Raw genomic sequence first — 20858 nt, forward strand, 5'->3', positions numbered from 1 at the left:
AATTTGACGATCTTCAGAATTAAATCCGGGTTTTAATGACCGGTTCCGTTCGCCCCGCCCCCTCACTGTCCCGTCTTCTCCGGCGCCCTTTTGCCTTTTGCGCCCTTTTCTGTCTCTTGGATTGGGGCTTACAGTCCAAGCGGTTGGGATTGGTCCTGGGGACCCTGAGGGGCGCCGCTGCCGTGTCCCGGAATTAATTCTTAATTTCGGAAGTTTTCGAATAATCGGAACTTTTCCCGGAATTTTCGAAATTCTTGGTTCGGACTTTTTCGGAATTTTGAGGTTTTCCATCAATTTGACCGATTTTTTCCATCCGATTTGACGATCTTCGGAATTAAATCCGGAAGTATTTCGGAATTTTTTCCGGTTCAGAATTTTTCGGAATTTTCACGGAAAATCGAGGTTTTCCGTCAGTTCGACCGATTTTTTTTATCCAATTTCACGATCTCCGGAATCAAATCCGGGCGTATTTCGGAATTTTTCCCCGGAGATTTTGAAAAAATCGTAGGTCTTCTCAGAACTATAAGGAATAGGAATTAATTCCGGGAACCCCAGAATCTTTGATAAAATAAAATAGCAGCACTGCTGAGGGGCGCCGCTGTGTTGCAGCCCTTGGTTCCGGGATCACCCCCCCCCCCCCCCTGAAAGATCGGGTTCCAACCTTGACACTCCGTGTGAGCTCCACCGGTTTGTTTCACAGCTCCCTTCCGAAACGTGCTGTAATATTCATTTGCCGCGACCTCCAACCCGAGCTGTAACGTCAGGTAAAAAATTCAGGGGTGCAGACTGCGGTGTCGGAGGTGAAGTGGGCGGGTTTAACGAGGATTAACCTGACTGCACTTCCCGCTGCCTGATTTCTTTATCATTTGAAATACATTTTGCAATAAGGAACCACTACTTCTCGCCTATTTTAGAAACAACATACATGCCATTTGTTTCCCTATACAGATATGTGCTTACATGGGAGAGCTGGAGATAGTGGTTCCTTATTGCAGAATGTAATCCATTGATTTTCTTTACAGATAAAAGGGATGCAGACTAGGATCGAATAGGCATAAAAATTTTCGGACTTTTCTGAAAGAAAGTGTCGACTCCTTATCAAGGAAAAGAATACCTGATAATTTGATGATTTCTCAATTTAAAATTCAGTGATATTTCTATGATACAGAAAATCTATAAAGAAATTCAAACAAAAGGTAGAAACTTGATGGTTCCATGGAGGAATTCCATGATAAACAACTCGTCACCATCCGGTCAAAGTATCACAAGCGCCAGGCGACGTTTAAAAATTTCCGCCATTTTTTTTTACAAAAAAATTGTTCTTCGACGAAGCTGTCCGAAATTTCACTGAAATTTCTCCGTGCTGCCGATAAAATTCAGTGAAATTTTCAAACAGACCAAACCAACAATTTCTCTGTAAAAAAAATAAAATGGCAGCGGAAATGTTTAAACGTAGCATGGCGCTTGTTATACTTGGGCCTGAAGAAGGTGACGAACTGACCTGCACAATACATGACCTATCCTTACTACCAGTTACTTTCATTTTACTATTAGAATCCAGATTCGTTTATTAACTGGTAAAATGATTAAAAGCACTGGTTTGGATTCATTGAGAGCATCGAGTCCGTAACTTGTCATTAAATGGGTCAATTTAAAAGAAATAAGGCGCCGAGTGTTTTGGAAAATATGAGATCTGTTTGTTGTGGCATTTTCCGTGTTTTTGATGAAGAAATTGTGTTTGAATTCAACAGGGGTTCGGTGAATTTGGCAAGAAACTCTTGATCTGTATTGGTGGATGGGTCTGTCGCTCCATTGATGGCACCAATGGCAGCAATTTCATCGCATTAAGACGATCGGATCGAATTGACGCAAAAATTCGTTTCTCAAGTTCTTTCAAGCAGCTTAGTGCCCATCCACGTATCGAGTAGGGTAGTTTTGCCGCCTTTTTGACCTTATCTTCCCTGAGGCGCCCGTAAGAAAACCTCTCGCACCCCTCTGGAATAATAGGACTGGTCCAACATTTTCACTTTCAGAACGGAGGAAGCCTGAAAAACAGCTAAGGAATTTCTAAAAAACAGGGTGGCCATACTTCATTTATCTTCCAAGTCTCTGCCTTAAAACTATGCACAAAATTTACTCGTGTTGAGATCAAATTATGGAAAAAGGCATTCTTTATTTGCTTTCTCGCGTGAGTTTGATGTTTCAAATAATAAATGCCTGAAAACTATTCGTAACTATGTCTTTTTAACGACCTAGCATTTGTTCTGTTGTCAGGGAAATTCACCATCATGTGTTAAGGAAATCAGGAAAATGTCAGGGAATCTGAATTCTCTTTTCTAAATTCTGTGGCAACCTGGCAACCCTGAAAAGGTCTTTGTTAAATCTTATTCTTTACCTAAAACTTCGGTTGTCCTGAACTAAGTTCGATTCCTACAAGCGAATTCCCCCGGAGAGAACATTATTTATGGTGATTTTTAGGACTATATTACATCTGGACACCCCCTATCTTTGACCGGACCTTCCCCCCCCCCCCCCCCATGAAAACTTTTTGGCTTTGTAACTGCCGGCCCTCCTTAACTTTGATTCAATATCGGGTGAATTTATACAGCCTCTTTTCCGAATATCAATTAGTCGTGGGGCTAATTACCTTATCTTAATAACCTCGCAGACCACCCGAATGACGAAAACCACCCCCTCCTCCCGCACAAGCAGCTTCAAAGGTGGAGTCGAGAGGAACGACGAAGGGGGTTGCAAGGCGCGACACGGTAGCATTCCTACGCGACGTCGCGCAGTGGACTGAGTCAATTAGAGATAATGTTGGCCAAAATTTTTGACCAAAACTGCAAATTTTAGTGTATAATCCGTCACATTTTAAATTATAAGGGTTGTTTTCGGAAGAAAAGTTCAAGAGGAAACCAATGGAACCACTTTTAAAACCTCTAAATTTTGTATGAACGGAGTCAGGGTGTCTACAAGTCCCGCGCAATAGTACTGATTTTTTAAGGGCGGTCCGGAAGTACTGAAAAAGTGCGGAAATTGCGTTAGAAGGTCCGAAATTTTGTTCATTTTTTCGTCGTTTCTGTCGCAATTTGAGTGAGAGACTTAAATTTTTGAAATTTTTCGAATTTCGTCAATTGGAGGTACTGAAAAAGTACTGAATTTTTCTGTTGAGGAGGTACTGAATTTCTTGGGATTGTACTAAAAAAGTACTGTTGTTCGGCTAACCTGTTTCAGTAGACACCCTAGGAGTTATGAGCTTTTAAAGTTTCCACATTTTGTCCGATCTCCCCCATCGTCTCGATCCACGTGCGTCGCGTCGGCCGTCCGCGCATTTTCCACCGGCGGTTTTTTTAATTAATCAAGTTGAAAGGAAGTGTCATTACTCTCGAATCTAATTGTCAGGCGGTGGCGGAGGCGACGTCTCGATCCCGCAGCCCCCCCGGGCGCGGGGGACGGCGAGGGGGCCGCGGAACCCCACAACTTTGAGTTGATCAATAACGCCGCAATCTAATTTCATAGTGCGATGGGCACAACCTGTTCCTCAATTTCAGGCTTCCAGTCGAACGACTCGACGCTCCGGATGAAACCAACCTCGCTTCGCCGCTCCCGCCGGAGGATCCCGCGGGTTTGGACCTTTATTCGGAGGCTATGAGCGTGGCGTTTGATGAAGACCCACGGCCCGAAAGGATAGCCAACCCTCTCGAAGTTATTTGGGTCGATTGTGACGGGGAGGAACCAAGTTTTATGGGGAAAAACTTGGTTTTTTTCAGGGTCACCGACGATCTGGAAAACCGAGAAAATCAAGGAAAGTCAGGGAATTTGCGATGATCAGGGAATTCGCAATGATCAGGAAAAAAGTCAGGGAATTAGAGATGATCAGGGAAAGTCAGAGAATTTGCGATGAATTGGGAATTTGCGATAATCAGGAACAGTCAGGGAATTAGCGATGATCAGGGATAGTCAGGAATTTGCGATGATCAGGTAAAGTCAGGGAAAAAACTTAACGATTTTTCCCTGACATTTCCCGGCATTCCCTGACTGTGGCAACCCTGCACTGGAAAAAAAAACACATTGGATCTAGATTCCAGACTCTTGAAAACATCGACAAGAAAAAATACTTTAGAATCAATCGGATTTTTGCTTAAATCAAGAACCAAGCCTCTTAATTTGAGCGGATTTCCTTTTGATTTAAGCAAAAATCTGATTGAATCAAGAGTGTTTTTTCTTGCCAATGCTTTCAAGAGTCTGGACTCTTGATCCAATGTGTGTGTGTGTGTTTTTTTTTTCCAGTGTGCTTCTGCTATATTTATACCTATGGACCAAATCTCGGTTCCTAAAACCGAAGTAAGAAGCGAAGATTCCGTGTCCACGCACGGTGCTGAACGGACGCCAGTGGCGTGGCGTGCTTTGCGATGTATCGATTGTTATGCCATTTAAACCTATGAAAAGGGATCGATAAACAGGGTGTTCGCTGCGAACACCTTAATAATCGATTCTTTACCATGGGTTAAAAAGGCATAAAAATCTATACATCGCAATTCACGCCACGCTACTGACGGACGCGAGTTTCATTTCAAGGCTCCGGTGGTGCTCTTTTGCACGACGGAACCAACGAAGAACTTTCCTCGGGCACTTCCATTGAGCCGGAGGGGAAATCGGACGAAATGAAGTATAAACGAAAACGACCGGAGAGGGAAATAAAGTTGAAAGCGTGGTGACCGCGATTGCGATGATTTCCGCGACCCACTTTTCATCCTGACGATGCACCGCGTGTTCGGGCGGGATATGTACGCACCGAGAGTTTGACCTCTGACCGATTACCGCCATCGAGTGCCGGGATCCCTCGGGGACCGACCCAATGGCGCACCCCCAACTCCACCACCCTGTATACGGTTATTTCCGTCGTACAGTCGGCTTCGCCCCTGACCTGGGTTAAAATCAGGGATTATGGTGTGGATTTAGAGGTATTATCTCTGCATCCCTTATAATTGTATTGCAGGTTTATAGCGCACCCCCAACTCCACCACCCTGTATTCGGTTATTTCCGTCATATACAATCGACTTCGCCCCTGGCCTGGGTTGAAATCGGTAATTATGGTGTGAATTTAGGGGTATTTTCTCTGCATCCCTTATAAATATTGTAGGTTTATGGCGCACCCCCAACTGCACCGCCCTGTATACGGTTATTTCCGTCATACAGTCGACTTCACCCCTGACCTGGGTTAGAATCAGTGATTATAGGGTGAATTTAGGGTTTAAATCCCTGCACCCCTTACAAATGTTGCAGGGATACGACCGTGCTAGGAAAAAACAGCGTATAAGCCATCAGACGTTGCCAAATTTCCTACGACAAATCACGAATTTCCAGGAGAATTTGCGAATATGGCGCTTCCCGGTTTTCAGAAGATTTCGTTCGTAATTTGATTTAAAAAGTCTGAAAATGTGACTGAAAAATATCCATAACATTCTTCAAATATACATTTTGCCTAAGATAAAATTTGGCAACATTCGAATGCACATAAGGCGTTTTTACTTAGCAAAGCAGATTATGAATTGCTGATAATTTGCAAGCGGTTCGCAAAGTCGCAATGTTGCGCATCGGTATAGTGAGGTTATGAATGTATGATGGATGATAACCTTCTTCAGCATGATCTCGGCTTGGAGCGCCTTCATTTTTTGTGATAATCTACGCTTCGTCGCGGAGTTAGTTAAGTTGCGTGACCCAACTGAACCCAACTGGCTTGGAGCGCCTTCATTTTTTGAGATACTCTACGCTTCGTCGCGGAGTTGGTTAAGTTGCGTGACCCAACTGAACCCGACTGAGGTCACCGCTTCCACTATACACTCTCCTGAGTGCGCCTGTTACAACCATGATATCACGGAGGAAACGGAGCCTACTCACATTAAAAGCAACGAAATTAGTACTCAAATCTTGTGTCTTTTATTTTTGAAATTTATGTTTTCCTATTTCTTCACAAGTGGCTTTCAAATTTCCGGCGACTGCTAAATGCCTGAGACATTAGTAAAAATTTAGACAATTTTATAATGGAGAGATGATGAAGTGATAAAAAATATTTACGTGCACATTAAGGGTCATACAAATTTCAATGCAGCACGGGACAATTTTAAACTTTATCATTTCTCAACATCTGGGAATGGTAACCACTCAGCAAAGATATCTTAAAGATAATGGCGCCATTTCATACAAAATGGTTGAATTAAAAACACCGCAAACGAGATACGTGGTCTAGTAATTCCACCGTCTTCAATTCATCTCATGATGAATTTGACGTTTGCTACTTTTTCTCCTCTAACTTGTGTTTTACCCTACCTCTTAAATGATTTATTTACGACTAGATAAAAGACTTAATACACGCGTTATATTAGGATAGGTATTTTTATGTTGAACCAGGAGTAACTACAACGCTATATCAGACGCACCACTTCGCCATGACACGGATGAATGAGGGGCACACTTGAGATTTCCGGATACCACTCGAGTACCTCTCTTCATACAGTTCAAGGAGTAGCTTCTTTACAAATGCATTTTGCGTTGTTTAAGACCCGTCCAATAAGATTGTACGATTCTATTTCATGCGACTGTTTCGTGATGTAACGAATGGGTTTGTTGCACCTGGGAGAAACAATCGACTGGGAAATAAGTCAGATTATGCACTGGAAAAAAAAAAAAAAAAAAAAAAAACACATTGGATCTAGAGTCCAGACTCTTAAAAACATCGACAAGAAAAAATACTCTTGATTTAATTGGATTTTTACTTGAATCAAGAACCAAGCCTCTTAATTTGAGCGAATTTCCTTTTAATTTAAGCAAAAATCTGATTGAATCACGAGTATTTTTTCTTGTCATTGTTTTCAAGGGTCTGGACTCTAGATCCAATGTGTTCTTTTTTCTAGTGTGGGTAAAATCTTACGCGGATCACGTTTAGTTAGTTTCTTTTTACTGGCAACTGGTTGATCGATTAATCGAATTAAGATTTGATTAGAATCAACCGATTGTTAACATTTCGATACACCGATTGATCGGTTATTAAAAACTTCTAGTTCCTGCAGGTGACTAAAAATCCGCACGAAACCTCCTTTTTATCAAAACCAGATTTTCGTTCAAAGCCGAAAGGTGCTGACATTTTATGGAAAAGTAGGATTCCGGGAGAAGACACGGATACAAAAGTGCCAAAAGCTAAATTACCATGGAAAATTTTTGGCATATATGCTTTTTAATTCTCGAATTCAGTATAAATGCCGGTTCCCGAAGGGACGTTAAACAACTGCGTTAGGGGAGAAAATTTTCAAAATTCGGCGCGCTTTTCAGAATTTTCCCTCTCGTTTTTTGGAAGGATAGCAAAAAATATCCTTTCATCAAAAAATTTTTCCGAGCGCTCGTGGATTTGCCGTTCAATTTCTGCACCTGTAGTTTGGTTGATTCTGGCCAAAACCACCGACTCGAGTAGCGCTGTGCAATGAAAATATTGCAATAAAATTGCGATTTATTCCATAAAAATTGAACTTTTTTTACCATGGAATTGGAATATTTCTACATCATTAGGTCGATAAATGCCGATTGTAAACAATCAACAGAGTGACTTCCATGTGTCAGAAAGATGGGCAATATGAAGTGCACTGAGAAATCGCAACTTATTTCAATTTCATTGCAATAAATTTCGATAAGCAGGGTATCTACTGAAACAGGCTGCCCAAAAAGCAGTACTTTTACAGTATTTTTTAGCTCATACCCAAGAAATGCAGTGCCTCTTCAACAGAAAAATGCAGTACTTTTCCAGTATCCCCAATTAACGAAATTCGAAAAATTTCAAACATTTGCATTTCTCGCTCAAATTGCGACCAAAATGACATACTTAAAATGAAAAAAAAATCCGGACCTTCTTGCGGAATTTTCGCACTTTTCCGGTACTTCCGGACCGCCAGTAAAAAAATCAGTACTATTTCCGGACTTTCCGGAAATTCCAGATTTATAGGCACCCTGCCGATAAGCCGCATGTGCCTTCAATCAGTAGATAGGCAACAAACACAACATTCTGACGGAGTAGCAACCTTACTATTTAATTGCTATTAATAGCAATCTGAGCTACTTGGGTAATTTAAAACCGAAATAGAATTTTCCGAAGTTAGAGTGCCAGCGCTAGGACAGCGCGGCAGGCGTGGAAATTCCTAAGAAGGTACTCTATATACAAGGGAACGGAATTCGCGAGGCGGCGACGCGGAACGAAATTACGCGTGACACCTGGGACAAACGAATGCGATATTCAATTCCGATAATCAACTGACAAATGAGGGAGGTATTGCAGGGTGCATTGTGAAGCGCCGAGGCGGGCGGGATCGGGGGGGGGGGGGGAGGACGGATTGCAAGGGCTGGAAGACACTGCGAAAAGGGAGCCGGCGAAAAACCCCGCAGGAGGGGGGCGGGGGTTGAACAGGAAACCCCGGGATATTAAAACGCGGGCTCCGAGCGCAAGAAAGTAGGTCGCCAGATGAAAATATTTTACGACTGAGTCCTGTCCCGTTGCCGTCCTGCCGAGGCAGAGACAGAGGGGGACTCCGACAGGGTTGCAAGTCTGGGAAAGCTTTGAAAGTTTCCCCGGAAAAATCCCTTGTTTGACGAAGAAATACCTCTTTCCCTTCTTTCTTTCTTTTCCCTCTTCCTAGTCTCCTCCACCTTCTCTTCTTCTCCTTCCTCTTCTTCTACTACTCTTATTCCCACACTGGAAAAAAAACACATTGGATCTTGAGTCCAGACTCTTAAAATCATCGACAAGAAAAAGTACTCTTGATTCAATCAGAATTTAGCTTAACTCAAGAACCAAGCCTCTTAATTTAAGCGGATTTCGTTTTGATTCAAGCAAAAATCCGATTGAATCAAGAGTATTTTTCTCTTGTCGATGTTTTCAAGAGTCTGGCCTCTAGATCCAATGTGTTTTTTTTTCCAGCGCACTTCTGATACAATTACTACTACCACTTACATTCTTAATTGAAAATTCCCCCGGTAAAAATCCCTCTTTTGACGAAAAACTCCTGTTTTCCCCCTTCATTACCTCTTTCCTTCTTCTCTTCCTTCTTCCTTTCCCCCTACCTTCTCCTCTTCTTCTATTCTTCTTCTTCTACTACCATTACTCCTACTTCTCTACTACTTTACATCTCTTGTGCACGATTCCCCACGTAAAAATCCCTTGTTCGACAGAAAAATCCCCCTTTCCCTTCTTCCTACTCTCCCCGCCTTCTCATCTTCTCCTTTTTCTTCTTTTACTACTATGCTCCTACTTCTTCTTCAAATACTATGGCTACTTCTATTCCTTATTCCGCTTCTTCCTTTTCTCCTACTCTTTTTACCTTCTTCATCTTCTTCTTCTTAAGTATTGCACTACTACTTTTTCAAACTTACTCAAATTCTTCTCTCTGTATTATTCCTCTTCTTTTCGACCTCTTTATTTTTCTGCTTCTTCTTCCTCCTCCTCTTCTTCTTCTACCTCTTCTTCAAACGGAGGAACAAGAACTTACGAGTGAATTCAAAATAACGATTCAAGTTTCTCCTGCCCTTAAAAGGATTACATTTTGCAATAAGGAACCACTATCTCTGGCTCTCACATATAAGCACACACCTGCACAGGGAAACCAATCACATTTATGCTGTTTCTAAAATGGGCTAGAAATAGTGGTTCCTTATTGCAAAATGTAATCCAAATAATATCTCCAGTTTTCTCAGTGTCTCCGAGCAGAACAATTTAACCACGACTGCACAACTACGCACGGTAGTCGTCCGACACGACGAGGGTTCAGGCACGACAAGCGGGGAATTTTTTACCTTGTACCGAGGCAACCCTGCTCATGTTCCCAACCCCTATCTCTGCAGGGATAATTTGACCAAATCCCTCATCTTGAGATTAGAGGGGGCTTTGGTACGGGTCGTGCGAGAGAAGTGGTGAGCTTTTGGACATGCATCAGGCTAAGTCTCGGATCACAATCCGACTGTGACGTCATTCTGAGAAGTCTACGGTGATTATATTGTCGTGCTCGGAAAAAACACCATATGAGCATTCCAGTGTTGCCAAAAGTCCCTTCGATAATTCGTTTTTAAGAATGTTTAACAAAATACTTCCTAAAAATTTTTAAAATTCCAATATTAAAATGTGCACTGGAAAAAAACACATTGAATCTAGAGTCCAGACTCTTAAGAACATCGACAAGAAAAAATACTCTTGATTCAATCGGATTTTTGCTTAAATCAAGAACCAAGCCCCTTAATTTGAGCGGATTTCCTTTTTATTTAAGCAAAAATCTGATTAAATCAAGAGTATTTTTCTTTGTCAATGTTTTCAAATGTCTGGACTCTACATCCAATGTGTTTTTTTTTTCCAGTGTGTGGACAATGCCCTGAAAAATTCAAATTATCAAGATAAGACGTAATATGTAAGACAAAATTTGGCAACGCCCGTGTTTATACAACGTTTCACCATGACACAGCAGCACAGAGAAGACTTTGCCGTTGCACAGAGGAAAAAACGAAACTACATTTTTTTTTGGCAAAAATTTCCACTCGCGAATGCTACCATGCTAAGGAAGAACGCCGTATGAACCTTCAGGCGTTGCCAGATTTCCCTTGATAAAAAACTAATTTCTTGGCCAACTAATGAATATTTTCCTTCCAATTTTTCAGATAATTTTCCTCGGAAGTCCACAGAGAAGTCCTGAAAATTTCAAGGGAAAATATTCACAAGTTTCCTCGGAAATGAAAAATTTATCGAAGGAAATTTGGAAGCTCTTGAATGTTCATAAGGCGTTTTTCCTTAGCACGGCAGGAGGGTATACTAACGCAGGAACTCTTAGGCGATTTATTGTGAGAATTGGACTGATTTTCCCCCTAATTCCACGCAAAAATCAGCGACATTTTCGACGGAAAATACACAATTAGATGCTCGTTTAAAATTAAATCCTTAGATTCAATTCTGCAATCTTAGAATTGGAAAACGACGGACGGACTGGTTCCATCGGCTGAAACCGAAGATGCACTGATAGAAAACTCCACTGTCGAATGTTGTCCTCGAGTGTTTTGAGGATACCACAGACAAAAGAATCAACCGCCAAGAAGAAAATTTGTGCTATTGAGGAACTCGCTTCAAAGCTTGCATTTGCAATTCAGTAGGGAATAACGTGCATAGAAAGAAAAGAAAAATGAAGATAGGCGTCGTTAACTGAACTTTCTGTCCCGCGATGCGTGAAGTTGCGCCGCACACTGGGCCTAATCAATAGGAAAAGTCGGACAAAATCTCGAAACTTTGCAAGCTTATATTTTCGAAAATATTAAACAAAAAAGTTTAAGAGTCATTCCATTGTTGATTCCGTAAAATTTCCTTTCGGTGACACCTTTCGAAACTGAATTTGTGACGAAATAAACCTAAAAATTTGGAATTTTAGCCAGAACTTTCATGTCGCTGGCCTCTTCTATTAGTTCGCACCACTGTGCCCCGGTGGATTTGATGCCTTCTTTCCTGTTCCCTACGTTAGAAACGAGGCTGGCGTATTGAGCCTTTTTCAAAGGCAGACGTTCAGAAATTAGCATTACTCTGCCTCTAGCATCTTTCTGTCTGAGTTACGTGGTAAAAAGTTCAATTCACAGTTTTCTCAGAGAGCCTACAGACTTCAGTCTAAAAGGTTGACTGGGATTATTATTTAACTAACTTAGAATTCTCTTCGAAAGAGGCGCGCAGTTACATATTTTTCGATGAAAATCAATTCGAAGATTATTTCACTGGCGCTTTTTAAAAGATGATTAGCTCTTATTCACTCCTTTCAATTTTAGCCGTACTTAAAAGGGGCGGTTTTCCAAGAAATAGACGTGGTAGCTTAGAATCAATAAATTTTCGACTAGTAGGATATTGCACAACTTTTTCCTGCAGTCGTGTCAGAGACAAAGAGTTACCTTCCACTAAACTCTTGGCGACAAGTGGAAAATTTTATTTTTGGGATTCAACACTTCCTCACGGACTTATATGAGGCAGCAAGAGTCATTACAATTTTTTCAGCTATTGACCTACCAAGAGGGGAAACGATTAGTTTTGGGTGGCGAAATGCGTCAAACAAGTTTATCAAACTTTGGTTCGTTTGCATAACAAAATACTCAGCACGTTGTTAAACATCCGCCTTTTACTCTTTGTAGGTAGGTCAGCAATTGAAATTTTGCGTCCTGAAATTAAAAGCTTCCACCATTGCTAAGATATCAATGGAGGGTCTCTTTTTGCATTCCAGTTAGAGCATCTATGAGGAGAGTATGGACAAGTCAAAAATATGGAGCTCTTAGGTCCCAAAAGGGCAGCAAACTTTCTGTAGCACAGAAAATTTTACTGCCAATTTTCAGATTCGAACATCGAACTACGATGATCAAGAATATTCATAAGTGAGCGTTCTTCCGCAAAAATGAGTGGATTTATGCATGCAAAAACTAAGTAAAAAACGTGGTTGATACGCGCGGGTCGTAACAATTCAAATAATAAATCACTCTGAATAATTTGAATTCATACGTTAACTGACTTTTTGGATCATAAAAGCTCCAGGACCTAACCTAAAAATTACAGACATGTCCGTTCTCTCCAAATGTCTAGATACTGTACTCCAAATCATCCACAGGAAGAGTTTGAGTACGTACATAGGAGCTTGAGTAGGTGAATCCTGCATTTCATGAAATCCTTCAGCCCTAGTTAGCTGTTGAGAATTTCAATGTAGACCGTAAGCGATTCGTTGAGGTCATGGATCTTGAACGGAATTAGAATTTCACGTAGAAACCGGACTGAGGCGAAAAAAAGCCGCGAATTGAGATCGCGAGGATTTACTTAAAATTGAGCAAGAGGGATAGGGAGGGGGGAGGGGCGGATCCGAAGGAGGGGGAGGCGGGGGTACGGGGAATAAAACATTACCCATTCGACACACAAACGAGAAACTACTTGTGTCCTCCTTTGAATGGACACAAAATGACACACATCCTTATTAGGATCATCCTGTCGGAATCGAGACGGGACCGTTACCGTCGGCTTTTACACGTTTTCCCCCTTCAGCGACGAGTCGCGAATCATTGACAATCGATATTACCCCATTTGAAGCTATGGTAAAGAATCGATTACTGAGGTATACCATGAAAATCGATCCTTTTCATGCTTTGAGATGGCGGAAAGATCGACTTATCGCAGGGCAAGACACGCGACTGTCTCCCTTCCTTCAGGATCATCCTCACCGCACTGAAAAAAAATTCTCGGCGTTTTTACCAAGGTCCGTCGGTACCTTTACCATCTCACTTTTTTTTACCAATTATTGGTAAATTTACCAAGACAGACTGGTAAGCTTACCTAAAAACCTGTATTTTTACTGTTTTTTTTTTCAGGTAAGAATACCACTTTTATTGGTAATCAATTCCCGGTAACTTTGCCATTTTATCTCGGTAATTCTACCACAGTCGATAAAAAATATTGGCGTTTTCACCAAGATCCAGTAAAATTACCGAGAAAGTTCAATCATTTTACCGAGATTTCTCGGTAAAATCACCAATTCCATAAATGGTAATTTTACCAAGAAAAAACTGGGATCAAATAGAACCCTGAATTCTTGGTAATTTTACCCTTTTTTTTAGTAAATTCACAGAGATTTTTTTTTTTCAGTGCGGCTCCGTGGAAGTTGATAGGGAGGGGTCGAATTTGATTTTATTGAAAGTTGGGGTACGTATACCTGGAGGAAACTAGTTGGTTACGCTAAACAATGGAAAAACGAATATTTTTGAAATTATTAAAAAGCGTTTTAAAAATGACCGAGGCGCTAGTTATAGTCGTTCCTAAAACAGCTCCTTTCTGTAGGTGGGGTACGTATAAATTACAGTGTGATTAGGGAAGCCGTTAAAATAGAGTCACTAATGGTGAAATATTTTCGAGGTTCGAGTGAAATTCGACAGAGAAACTTTTGAAATAGATCCTCGCAAAGGGATGACGATTATTTGGAACTACAAAAAATTACGAAGCATGAAATGAAAAATTCTACGATTTGACAATATTTAAGATTGATTTGTAACATGTTTTTAAAAGAAAAATTTTTGTAATAGTCTTGTCATAGAGAACCAACTGACAATCTCAAGAATTTTTTGGAAATAGTACGAGGTTCCTGTCGTGTACATTTTTTGACCACTTTTTTTAATTGATCAAAAATTGTTCGACATTTTTTAAAATCTCGTTGTCAGGAGTTAAAATTACGAATTTTCAGATTAATTTTTTAAAAACTTGCACGAACGTATTTTTTAAAGTGCCGTTGGAAATATCATCGGAAAGTTTGTAAAATATTTATAAATATTTGTGTAATTTTACTATCGTTAAAATGCTTGAATACACTGAAAAAAACACACTGCATCTAGAGTCCAGACTCTTGAAAACATTGACAAGAAAAATGACTCTTGATTCAATCAGATTTAAGCTTAAATCAAAAAGAAAGCCGCTCAAATTAAGAGGCTTGGTTCTTGATGTAAGCTTAAATCTGATTGAATCAAGAGTATTTTTTCTTGTCGATGTTTCTAAGAGTCTGGACTCCAGATCCAATGTGTTTTTTTCTTCCAGTGTAAATACAGCTGGAAATCCATTTTCGCAATAAAAATGCCATTGAAGAAAATCCTAACAATCTTAAAAATTGTTTGACAAAATTGCTGAAAAAGTGCTGATTTACAAAGAAGGAACCAACTTCAATTTATCGAAAGTGGAGCTTTTAAAGCGAGGTCGCTAGAAACGACATGCGGAGGTGCATTTGTTATTTCGCCACCACCTTCTATTTTTCAGTGATTCTAGACAACAGAAGTGCAGTTTCAAGTCTCAGGAGCAGTTACTAGGGGTAGGTTAGTGGGTGGGCGGGGGTGGGGGGGGGGAGGCGGAAAGAAGGGCGCGTCGCGACGTTGCATGGAGACGGAGCTCCATTTGTTCGGCGCGACAAATTCCTCGAGCCGGGAGCGCGTTCGTGAATGCATCAATCAACAGAACACTGCCAAGCGTTGAGTGGTGAGCTTGCCGTTATCAATTCACTTAAGAACGCTATTGGTATTACGTCACAGATAAGCGCTCAACACCGTATAATTCTCGTCGGTAGCATTGAAAGAGGTCAGGGGCGCTTTCTGACTGAAAATTTAGGGAGAGCAGAGGGGGTCATGAGGTTGTTGTTTGGAGTGAATTATTTTGCGATGAGGAACTATCTCTGGCTCATTGCAAAAAAAACGTGTGTGCTATACTACCGCGCTATGGAAGAACGCCGTATGAGCCTTCAGGCGTTGCCAAATTTCCTTGGATAAAACACAAATTTCCTGGTTAACTTATGAATATTTTCTTTCCAATTTTATAGATAATTGTGTTCGTAATTTAATCTAAAACGTCTGAAAAATTCAAGTGGAAATATCCAAAATTTTCCTCAAAATCAGTGGCGTAACGGGCGCCCCCGCAGACCCTGCTATGCAGGGGGGCCCAAGCGCCAAGGGGGCCCTCGGCCACCGGAATTTTTTTTTCTCTCTCTCTTTGATGCTTAGCTTCGGTTTCAAACTTTGGGCCTTTACTTACCGAGATGGGGCTTCTTCCTCTGATTTTTATTGTTAGCTCGAGGTTTTTCATACTTCTTTCGGACTGTTCCGAACTTTTTGTTTGCTGGAGGGCCCCTGCCTTCCAATTTCCACTCAGTGATAACTAAATTTTTTTTCTTCTTTTGTCACTTTTCGTATTTCGGGCTTTGGGAGATACAATAATCTAAAGGCCCCCCAAGGCTCTTGGAGCCTTGATCCTTGGGCCTGGGCCCCTCTGTACATCCTTGGGCCTGGGCTGGGCCCCCGCCACCCTTTAGATCCTTGATCCTTTAGGGGTCCCATATAATCGGGTACGGGATCTGGGACGGTGAGGGGTGAGGCATTCTACGTCCAAGTCCGTGATTTGACATGCCTCGGGCCAAAAAATGGGAAGGGGTGAGAGGGGGGATAATTTTGGAATTTTATCGACTTGGGGGGGGGGGGCCTACAAAAAATTTTGCAGGGGGGCCCAGCGGAAGTCCGTTACGCCACTGCTCAAATATACATGTTTTATTCGGGGACATTTGGTAACTCTCGAATGTTCGTACGGCGTTTTTCCTTAGCACGGCAGTATAGTTTACCTGTGCAGATAAATGCTTTCATGGATGAGCCATGGATAATGCACTAGAAATTCACTTCATTCTGCAATGCGGAACCAATAATTCTAGCTCATCCATCAGAGCATCTTTCTACATCGGAAAACTGATGACACATACAATTTACTAAAATTAGCCAGGAATAATGGTTCCTTATTGCAAAACGAAGTCCTCTATCAAGATTAACCACTATTCCAGGTCCATTAAAAAAAAAGCACAATGTGTGCATTTACACTGAAAAAAGTATGAAAACTCCAACTTTACTCCTGGCTGATTTTGGCGCCAGGTATAAGAGTAGTTGCACAAGCCAGAGGTATGGTTGATCCAACCACATTTTTGGCGGACTCCACCTCTAACTGGTGCCACTGTACTCTTACATCTTGCGCCGAAATCAGCCAGGAGTATGGTAGGGGATTGTGGTACCTTTATCTGTGTGGTTTCCCTACTCAGATAGGTTCTTAAGCCACATCAGTTATTGCCAAATTTAACTGGGCAATTTAATTTTCTACCAGAAAACGTTTGTGCGAATTCCTTTGAAAATTTTATTAAATGTGCTTTTTACTGTAAACAAAATTCACTGAAAGTTGCAAAAAAATCTGCACAACCATTTCAAGGTAAAGTATTAAATTACCCCATAAAGGCAATAGCTGACGTGGCATGGTCCCTTTTCTGCTTAACGCGGTCCAAATAGCGGTTCCTTATTACAAAATGAAGTTCACTCAATGGGGAGAAAAAAATACTTCAGCGTGGAAATCTCAGCGGGTTCCACGATCAGTACGTCCCATAAGCAATGAACGAAACGGAATCCAAGCCGGCACACTGTGGATCGAGTCAATAGGAGAGGTCGGACAAAATTTTGAAACTTTAAACGCTTAAAACTCCGTACAGATTTTTGAGCTTTAAAAGTGATTCCATTGGTTTCCTCATAAAATTTTCTTTCAAAAGCACCCCTTGAAATTTTTAGTGGGGCGAAATAGACACCAAAATTTGCAGTTTTAGAGAAAAATTTCAAGTCCGATCTCTCTAATTGACTCAATCCACTGGTCCTAAAAGTGGTTCCATTGGTTTCCTCATTGATTGTCCTCCGTAAGCACCCCTTCAAATTTTAAATGTGACGAAATAAACACTAAAATTTGCAGTTTCAGTACAAAATTTCGTGTCCGATCTCTCTAATTGACCCGATCTACAGGTCCTAAAAGTGGGTCCATTAGTTTCCTCATAAAATTGTCTTCCATAAGCACCCCTTGAAATTTTAAATGTGACGAAATAAACACCAAAATTTTCAGTTTGAGAGAAAAATTTCATGCCCGATCTCTCTAATTGACTCGATTCACTTGTCCTGAAAGTGGTTCCATTGGTTTCCTCATAAAATTGTCTTCCATAAGCACCCCTTGAAATTTTAAATGTGACGAAATGAACACCAAAATTTTCAGTTTGAGAGAAAAATTTCAAGCCCGATCTCTCTAATTGACTCGATCCACTGTGCGGCACTTACTCGGGGCGCAAGTCGCACAATTTGATGTCGTGCCAAGTCCTCCCGCCCTCGAGGGTGGAAAAATAGTTCCGACTTTTTGAGCACCCTCATCAACGAATCCACGGATCGCAGCGCGAAGTCATCGTCAATTGCCCTCCCTTGATTAACTGTCATCCCCCCCCCCCTCGCTCGAGAGTAAATAATCACTGCGAAACCGCGTTCCTCCCCCCTATCCGCGCCCCCGATAATAATTATCAGAAACAATGAAGCCGTCCGAGCGTCTGTCGTGCCTCCGTACACGATCATTTCCGCGTTTTCGGGGAACGGAAATCGATCGGATAATTTTTCATCCGAGACGGACAGTTAAGTTGTTTCGTAGTGTATATATCCCTCGCCCCCCCCCCCCCCCCCGGTTCGAATCTTTTCGCCTTTTATTTCGTTCACTCTTCGCGGCGGTGCATTTGGACGGCCATGAATTAAACATAAGAGCTTCGGTTTCCGCCCCGATGGGTTTCCATTACCGCTCGAAATTTGAGTTCGGTTACGGTGTTCGGTTGTCCGTGGATTCGATGGTGGTTGTCCCGTGATTTTCCCAGCGTCTGCACGGAGGAAAAGCCCGATGTATAAACTGCATTCGGTGTCCAGGGTTGCCAAGGAATTTGGACAATTAAATTCCCGGACATTTCCCAGATAAATTTTGGTGAAATTCCCTGACGATTGAAGATATGCCAATTGGTTATCAAGACATATTTAGAAACGGCCCAGAAGAACGCTCAAACAAACTGTGACAAAATATAAAAATTTAAATTGTTTAAATGGGAGAATTCTCAACTTTACCACGTAATATAAAAGAACCTGGGACATATTTTCAAAATCTGAATATAGCGGGCTCATTTAGAGACAAATACCTGTCAATAGCCGCAAAAATCATGAAAAGCGGCCCGGTAGAACGCTGGAACTAAGTGTTACCAGATATGCAATTTTAGGAGGTCTTGGAGCTTATGGTAAAGATAGTTTTCAGGCAAAATATGTTGTTCAATACGTCGAATCTATTCTAGAAGGCAAATAAAGGTGACTCAACAATTTTTCCTTGACATCTTGGTCATTTTACCTGACATTTCCAGGTTTTCCCTGACTTTTCAAAATTCCCTGACATTTTCCAGGTTTCTCGGTGTTCCCTGACTGCGGCAACTCTGAATGATAGATCCAAACAAAGAAAAAACCAGAGAAAAGTCGAGGACTTTTGAATTCCAAGATAACTTGATCAATTGATCATCCTTAAAAGTTCCGGAGTAGTAAGCGCACCGGAGGCCGGTCAAAATTTCCCCTCTGCTCCTCACCGATCCGGAAAATGAAAAAATCCGGATAAGCGCTGAAAGCAGCTGCATTTGTGCACGGCGGGGCCCGAAGGCTAGGACAATTGAAGCGGGCACCGAAACGGCCGAACGGCGAGAAAGCGGGTGCATTTATTGATTCGAGTCAAGCGAGCATAGAAATTTTTATTATTCGCGTACAATTGACGTAAAGCTCCCGACGAGTCAATAGTTGTTCGCGCTAACAAATTCTCTCCGCGGGAAATAAACTTGTTTTACGCTCGGATCATGGCTCATTCTCCGATTGAATACCCTTAAAATTTCATCCCTTTTTCGCGCGATTTTATCAGCGAGTCCACTCCGAGGATTCATTCCCTTTTAGCGCAATCGTTGAAAACAGAAAAAGCTCCGGTCCTAATTTGATTGAAATCGGTGGCATTTTGGTCGTTTATTGGTGCTCTCTGAGATTAGACCTCGATGATTCTTATGCAAACAAAAACATGATTTCAAACTGGAATCTTTGGATTTTTTTTTACGGACCAAAGACAGTACATTTGGACCGCGTTGAACAGAAAGTAACGAAACCACTTCAGCTATCGCCAAATTCAATCGGACAATTTAATTTTTTACATAGAAACGGTGGTGCGGACTTTTGTGTAAATTACAGTGAATTTTCTGCATAGTACAAGGGAAATTCCTTAACATTTTCAAAGGAATCCACACAAACGTTCTCTCCGTAAAAAATCAAATTGCCCAGTTTTTGGCAATAGCTGATGCGGCTTGGTTCCTTTCTGTAAAACGCGGTCCATTTTAGAGACCTCACATAGGAAATATAAAGACGAAATTTTGCGAATGGATTTGGTTGAAGTTTTTAACTTACTGCCACCCTCCGTTACAACGAAAGGAAATTCCCTCCGGGCGACGGTGCGCCTACAACATTTGGATCGCATTTAGCAAAAAGGAACCACCGCGATTAAAGTGTTTTCTAAATCGTGCGACTTCTTTTTTCCCTTTAAAAATACTTAACAAAAGTACAGTATTTAAATCTACACAATTATTTTCATTTAAAATTAACAAGTTCCTATGGTGGGAAGCAAAACCTATTCGCTATTCTGGGACATTTTTTTACGTAAGTATGAAGAAGCAACATTTTAACACTGTAATCGCGCTAATTCTTTTTTGCTGAATGCGATCCCTTTGGCGTTTGTGCTAACAGCAATGTAGATCACGTACAGAATTCTCGACCCTACTCCCGAGGTGGGTTGAAAAGTGGATGAATGCAAACGTTGGCAAAAATTCATCAAGCGACTGAATTAAATTCTTAACTTCAGCAGAAACTGTACAGCCAAATTTGACATTAAAAAGTAGTCAAAGTTGATTCTGTTTCATCTTCAAAATGGGAGCTGAATATTATAATTTTTAACATTGTAACGTGAATTCTAGCTGAAGCTTAACGGTGCGGGCGGGAGGGTTTTCCGACACCACACCCATACACGTCACACGGTGGTCAGTTGGTGTGGCTAGTCAATGGAAAAGCGCGGGGCACAGGTGTTGGCGGCTTTGTGCCGTGGAATCCATCAGAAATCGCTTAGCATTTAATTTGTCACTTAATCCAAATGGCGCTGTCCCTGTCGGAAGTTTGGTTACTCAACCCAGCCCCGTCACCACGTTGTCATGTTTAACTCAAAAACCTTCGTCCAAAAAGGACTTGGCTCGTGGTGTGGTCGTACAACCTAGGGTTGTGGGGCCTCTACACACGCATCTGCCCCAGATTGGGGGCCTCCCCATACCTGTGGGGCCATTTTTCGTGACCCCACAACCGAACATTTGTCAGTAAAAACATTTATACGGACTGTTAGCCTTGTTATGCATGTACTCTC

The 20858-nt window shown here is 41.5% G+C and overlaps 1 protein-coding gene across 2 annotated transcripts in view; it reads right to left on the bottom strand.

The window, feature by feature from the left end:
• The window catches only part of Atpalpha (sodium/potassium-transporting ATPase subunit alpha), a 161382-nt gene that overhangs the window by 99721 nt on the left and 40803 nt on the right, over positions 1-20858 (bottom strand). The gene's annotated exons all lie outside the window — the stretch shown is intronic.

This window comes from Bemisia tabaci, chromosome 8, assembly GCF_918797505.1.
Source record: "Bemisia tabaci chromosome 8, PGI_BMITA_v3".
Classification (NCBI taxonomy): Eukaryota; Metazoa; Arthropoda; class Insecta; order Hemiptera; family Aleyrodidae; genus Bemisia; species Bemisia tabaci.